General features: G+C 42.3%; 1 protein-coding gene across 5 annotated transcripts in view; it reads left to right on the top strand.

Moving 5' to 3' along the window:
• The first annotated feature begins 5471 nt into the window (after window positions 1-5471).
• The window catches only part of P4HA1 (prolyl 4-hydroxylase subunit alpha 1), a 56846-nt gene continuing 55412 nt past the window's right edge, over window positions 5472-6905 (top strand). For 3 of the 5 annotated variants that reach the window (XM_073685658.1, XM_073685660.1, XM_073685659.1), the window contains exon 1: window positions 5472-5684. The gene's annotated coding sequence lies outside the window, so the exon portion shown is untranslated. Of the gene's footprint in view, window positions 5754-6905 lie in introns of all 5 variants that reach the window. The other 2 variants (XM_073685662.1, XM_073685657.1) reach the window with 2 other exon arrangements.

Genomic DNA, 6905 nt, shown 5'->3' with positions numbered 1-6905 from the left:
CGCCGATCAGCTACTTGTTTCCGCTTTTTCTATGCGCAAAGAACAAACAGTAATAGATCGCTTTGTGTGCATAGACTGCTATTGGTCTTGGCAGTACATGTTCTGTTTAGAAAATATGATGTACTGCCATGAATACAAATTTTTAAGCCTGATTGAAAATAATTTCACATGACAAATGAGAGTTTTGATGAACGTATTATACGGACCTGTGCTTTCCAAGTAAAAATCAGACTGCACCCCGACCAATGTAATTCAATATGGGCTGTTCGGATGACAGTTTTTTTTACATGGACTGTGTGTCTATATGAAAATAAATCTCAGCATGCACTCTACTCTTCTGAGTATTGGATGAGAATCGCCAATCACCGCAGCCGGTGACACATACACCTGCTGTAGCTAGATTGTGAGCCCCAATGGGGACAGTGCCGATAATGTCTGTGAAGCACTGTGGAATTAATGGTGCTATATAAGTGAGTAAACTAAATAAATAAATAAATAAATAAATAAATAAATACTAGGCATGGATTTCTTTGCGTCCCCCCATCGCGAAGCTTGCCAAAACTAATTTAATAAAAAGCTATTACAAAGCAAGTAGACCTGTAATATGGGACATACAGGTAAGTATAGATTCACATTTATATCACCTGTATGCCCATATTAGAGGTCTGATAGGTCCCAGGTGGGTGACAGATTCCCTTTAAATATCGGATGTTACACAGATGATCCGTATGGGATCTGATTTTTTTCTGTTCATCCATACAGGCGATTCTCAACCGATCCTCAGAGAATAGTGATTTTTTTAAATATGGACACTCGGCCCATGTAACAAAAACCTATCATCTGAACAGCCCCATTGAATTACGTTGGTCAGTGTGATGCCCGATTTTTACTTGGACAGCACAGATCCATATAATATGCTCATCTGAACGAGCCCTAAAGCTGAATTTACACTGGCCAATTATTGTGAAACAACGTACTTAGGAACACTCGTTTAATTGGACGATGTAAACCGGCCACCAATCAGCTGACAAATGAGCAAAATGCTCATTTGTCAGGTGAAATGATTTTTAATCAGGTATAAAAATCAGTATTCTTGGTACTACATCATCTGTAAACAGGACATGTACTGCCAAGAATGACAGTCTGTGCACATTGGGCGATCTATTACTGTTTGTTCTGTGCGCATAGGAAAAGCCGCCTGCCTGTCTGAACAGGCTATTAGACGACCGCCGATCATCAAACACGTAGCTGATCAGTGGTGGTTTCACCCCACATGTCAGATGATTTAAGCCTACCCCTATCCTCCTGTACCTATTGAAGTAAATATGCACACTTAACTGATCACAGATAGTTAGATACAAGGAAGCGAATAGTGCATGCTGTGATTTTTCACATGGACGTACATTTCGTGTGAAAAAAACTCACCTGAACGGCCTTATTGAAGTACAATGGTCAGTGTCCTGACAGATTTTACTTGGACAGCACACGTTCCGTATTAGATGCTTGCCTGAACGAGCTCTTAGTCTTAATTGATTGGGAAGGTTGAATGTAGTTTTTCTGGATATTTTTTACTACGCCATGGATTTTTTATTGATATTGATTCAAACATATATGACTTATACAGTCTTTGTGATCTTAATGATCCCATATATCTATTTATTCTAAAATGCTAAGCAAATGGTATGATAAGGAAATCTGTCAGTAGGATCAACCCTCCTATATGGGCATGCAGGTTATTAAAAGCTGAATAAAATGATACCTTGATATCTGCAATCTAATGTCTTATTCCAGAGAAATTCATGTTTTTTTTTTTAATATGTAAATGAGCTGTTAAGATCTATGAGCCGGACACTGATCTCACCGAGACTCTGCATCCAGAGTTTATTATCAATGAAAGGGGCGATACCAGTGTGAGACATGTAATGACTGACAGTCTGCTCTCCTGATCTACATGTCTCACACTGGTAATGCCCCCTTGTGTCCGGCCCATAGACCGTAACAGCTCATTTATATTTTAAGAAAAACGTGGGTGCCGTTGTTATACTTGTACAAAAAGAAAGAAGAGAAAACAGAAAGTTGTTTCATAATTTACTATTAACTGCTATCATCCGGTAATGAGTGCAAATACGGTTGAAAAAACTGATCAAATATCAATGAAATGCTGATGCTTCCTTATTTTAAAGGAGGTTTTTTCATTTTCAAAAACCCCACCTGCCCTGGCGCAGTTTCTTTAAAAAAAAAAAAAAAGAAACCCACGCACAAACAAAAAAACTTTTCACCTTTTACATTGAGTCTCCGCTGCTACTACAGGTGTTATTGTCTGTTATTGCTTGCAGCACTGATGTCATGTTGACAACCCCTCAGCCAATCAGTGACCTTATCGACTTTGCCCGAGTAGACTGCATGAGCCACTCAAGACCAATGAGCTCACTGACTGGCTGCAGTGGTGTCGACATGAGATCAGCGCTGCAGACAATAACAGACAGCAGGAACAGTGGCGGAGACTCAGCGCTGGACCCGGGGAACGTGAATAAGGCCTATTTTGTTTTTAACAACACACTACGCCTGAGAACAGTGATTTTCTGAAAACAGAAAACCCCTTTAAGCACTGTAAAGACTTTAATGGGCACATTCTACCTGCAGAATGGATCAAAAATAGACGTGAAAAAAGAGATCCACAGGAATAACCCTATTGATTGTCTGAATGAGGCCTAAAACTCAGTTCAACGTATGTAAAACTTGCCTTTTTTCATCCATAAAAATTACTAATTTTATCCGTATCGTATTCTGTATGTTATCCGTATGCCGGTTTATTTCTTTTTTACATCCATTTAATACATCAAGAATTTCAAAAGTAATACATTATTCTGTGTTAAAGAGGTTCTCCAGTAAATATACAGTACAGACCAAAAGTTTGGACACACCTTCTCATTTAAATATTTTTCTGTATTTTCATGACTATGAAAATTGTACATTCACACTGAAGGCATCAAAACTATGAATTAACACATGTGGAATTATATACTTAACAAAAAAGTGTGAAACAACTGAAAATATGTCTTATATTCTAGGTTCTTCAAAGTAGCCACCTTTTGCTTTGATGACTGCTTTGCACACTCTTGGCATTCTCTTGATGAGCTTCAAGAGGTAGTCACCGGAAATGGTTTTCACTTCACAGGTGTGCCCTGTCAGGTTTAATAAGTGGGATTTCTTGCCTTATAAATGGGGTTGGGACCATCAGTTGTGTTGTGCAGAAGTCAGGTAGATACACAGCTGATAGTCCTATTGAATAGACTGTAAGAATTTGTATTATGGCAAGAAAAAAGCAGCTAAGTAAAGAAAAATGAGTGGTCACCAATACTTTAAGAAATGAAGGTCAGTCAGTGCGAAAAATTGGGAAAACTTTGAAAGTGTCCCCAAGTGTAGTTGCAAAAACCATCAAGCGCTACAAAGAAACTGGCTCACATGAGGACCGCCCCAGGAAAGGAAGACCAAGAGTCACCTCTGCTTCTGAGGATAAGTTTATCCGAGTCACCAGCCTCAGAAATCGCAGGTTAACAGCTGTTCAGATTAGAGACCAGGTCAATGCCACACAGAGTTCTAGCAGCAGACACATCTCTTCAACAACTGTTAAGAGGAGACTTTGTGCAGCAGGCCTTCATGGTAAAATAGCTGCTAGGAAACCACTGCTAAGGACAGGCAACAAGCAGAAGAGACTTGTTTGGACTAAAGAACACAAGGAATGGACATTAGACCAGTGGAAATCTGTGCTTTGGTCTGATGAGTCCAAATTTGAGATTTTTGGCTCCAACCACCGTGTCTTTGTGCGACGCAGAAAAGGTGAACGGATGGACTCTACATGCCTGGTTCTCACCGTGAAGCATGAAGGAGAAGGTGTGATGGTGTGGGGGTGCTTTGCTGGTGACACTGTTGGGGATTTATTCAAAATTGAAGGCATACTGAACCAGCATGGCTACCACAGCATCATGCAGCGGCATGCTATTACATCCAGTTTGCGTTTAGTTGGACCATCATTTATTTTTCAACAGGACAATGACCCAAAACACACCTCCAGGCTGTGTAAGGGCTATTTGACCAAGAAGGAGAATGATGGGGTGCTACGCCAGATGACTTGGCCTCCACAGTCACCAGACCTGAACCCAATCGAGATGGTTTGGGTTGAGCTGGACCGCAGAGTGAAGGCAAAAGGGCCAAAAAGTGCTAAGCATCTCTGGGAACTCCTTCAAGATTGTTGGAAGACCATTTCCGGTGACTACCTCTTGAAGCTCATCAAGAGAATGCCAAGAGTGTGCAAAGCAGTCATCAAAGAAAAAGGTGGCTACTTTGAAGAACCTAGAATATAAGACATATTTTCAGTTGTTTCACACTTTTTTGTTAAGTATATAATTCCACATGGGGTAATTCATAGTTTTGATGCCTTCAGTGTGAATGTACAATTTTCATAGTCATGAAAATACAGAAAAATCTTTAAATGAGAAGGTGTGTCCAAACTTTTGGTCTGTACTGTAAGTTGTCATGCAGAACAGGCCACTTTTATGCCCATTATAATACATCATGCTCGACCGCCGACCATTCATTCTCTATGGGGCTACTGGACAAAGCCCAGCGCAGCGTTCAGTAGCCCCTCAGGGAATGAATGGAGTGGCAGGTGGGCATGTGCACTACTGCCCCATTCTAATGGTGACAAAAGTTGATAAAAGTTCCCCATTCTGCAAATGGGTGTGGTTCCCAGCGGTCAGACCCCATGATATATAAGTTATCACCTATTTTGCATATTCTCTGGAAAACCTTTTAAGAAGTGGAATAGATCTGTACATGTGGGATTATGTCCATGTCACCTGTTTCTATTAAGGCACTCATTGAGTTTAAGGGGCGAGTCTGATCTGAAAATGGGGTCAGAGTAGAGCAGTGTTCGGCTGGTGGACCTTGGGTGTAATCACATTCATGTGACCTGCATAGCTCTTTGTCCTATCTGTCCGCTATCCTTCTGCTTATGGTCAGCACACGGATGTAAATTACACTTGTTTGAATGGAAACTTAGGAGGCCAGAAATTCTAATGTCTCGATAAGAAAAAAAATTTTAATCAGTTAAAAAATATTGTCACAATATGTAAATATGGCAACCAATCAGATTGTTTTTACACTTTTGAAAATTGTGCTGGAAAAATGATGGCAGGAATTGTTGCTATGAGCAACAACTCCACTTTCACTTTGCACTACTGTCTTTACTTTGGCTCCTATGTATAAATTCAGTGCAATTCTCCATATAAACCATTAGATTAGGTGTTATTTCCAGCTCCTGACCACTTTTTCTCTTTATAAATCCAGTGTACTCTGACGCCTCAGCTATGGACAGAGCCCGGGAGCCGAGCGGCTTCATGGACAGAGCCCGGGAGCCGAGCGGCTTCGTACATACTCGGAACAGTTCGAGAACTAATGAGTTGACGCATGCGTGGTGTGCAGCATTTTTGCGCCTGCGTTGGTTCTGCGGGCCAGTGTGAGGAGTCTCACGTAGAACGGAGAGAGGGGGGAGCAGGAGAAGCTGCGGAGCGGGTGGAGGGGCAGGAGCATATAAGTACGGGCCAGGGCCTGCGGCTGACACTCCGGAGGAAGCGGACACTTCACAGACACAGTGCGGGGCGGCGGTCACTGCAGTGGCAGAGGTGAGGACAGCCGCACTTACTATGGGGCACTGGTCACACTCACACCAACTTCTGCTCCCAACTCTGCAGGTAGATGGAGCGAACTTTGAATAAGTTTGTAAATTGGAGGCAGCCAGTGCTGGGCTGACATCTGCCAGTCAATCTATTAGGGCAAGCCTGCTAACTAATAGTAACCTTCTCATTGGACTGTGTTCACACTGTCTGAAAATGACTTCACCCCTGTGCTGCTGCGGTATTTTCACTGTTTTTTTCCACTGTTTTTTTTCTGCATAAAATGCTGGGGAACAGCTGTGCTACTTGCAAAACTGTGTGGCAAATACTCTTCTGTGCGGTTTTGTGGGTGAAACAGCTGATTCCTTACAAGATTAGGTGAATGCAGTTAATAGTGGAAATATGCAGCGGCACAGGGCTGTACTGGGCTCCAGGTGTGGTGTGAACAGGGCCTGAGATGATATCACAGTGCTTTTATTATTAGTGTGTGATCTTAGATCATCAGCCCAGATATTACTCAATTAAATACTGGATATCCTTGGAATAAAAAAGTTGGGAAAGCTGCACTTAGATGTAACTTGAGCTGCACTTCATCTACACAGGTCCCCCCCCCCCCCCCCCACAATCCAATCATATAGTCCCAAGCAGTGTCCCCTCACTGGTCAAACCCCATTTTCCATCTTGGTGTCTACATGGCTCATGGTCCCAGTGCGGGGTCCCTCCAGCAGTTCTAACACTGAAGGCCCCTGTGTTATCCCAGTGCATTTAGTCCCAACACAGAAAAAAAACATTGTCAATATGGGGACTCCCTATATAGTCCCAATTTCCTCATATAGTGCCTTCCTTTGACCCTCATACAATGTGATGCTCCCTATACCTGGATGTATAGCTGTCAGAGATGTGCAATCTACGTTGTACGGTCCATCCTCCCCGCTGTCACTAGGTAACGCTCCCCTACATTCTCCGACCACGTCCTATATCTATTATGAGCTGGAGCCCCCATTATTGCAGCGAGCTCTCCAGTAGATGCCAGTGGCTTATTTGCAGTCTCCCATTCATTGCACTCTTGCAGTAGTTGGTCGCTGTACAATGCAGAAGTTGTCTCTTTTTCTGGTTTTACTTCCATGTATCATAAAATAAGGCTTCCCTTTTGCTTTTCCCTTTTGCTTGCCAAGCCTTTAACCCCTGGCGAGGCTGGATGTTTTATTCCTTGGGATTTCCACAGCAGCT

This window comes from Phyllobates terribilis, unplaced genomic scaffold (assembly GCF_046119375.1).
Source record: "Phyllobates terribilis strain yellow unplaced genomic scaffold, ASM4611937v1 Scaffold_5__5_contigs__length_657084704, whole genome shotgun sequence".
In the NCBI taxonomy this organism is placed as follows: domain Eukaryota; kingdom Metazoa; phylum Chordata; class Amphibia; order Anura; family Dendrobatidae; genus Phyllobates; species Phyllobates terribilis.
This window is presented reverse-complemented; position numbering and strand designations above follow the sequence as displayed.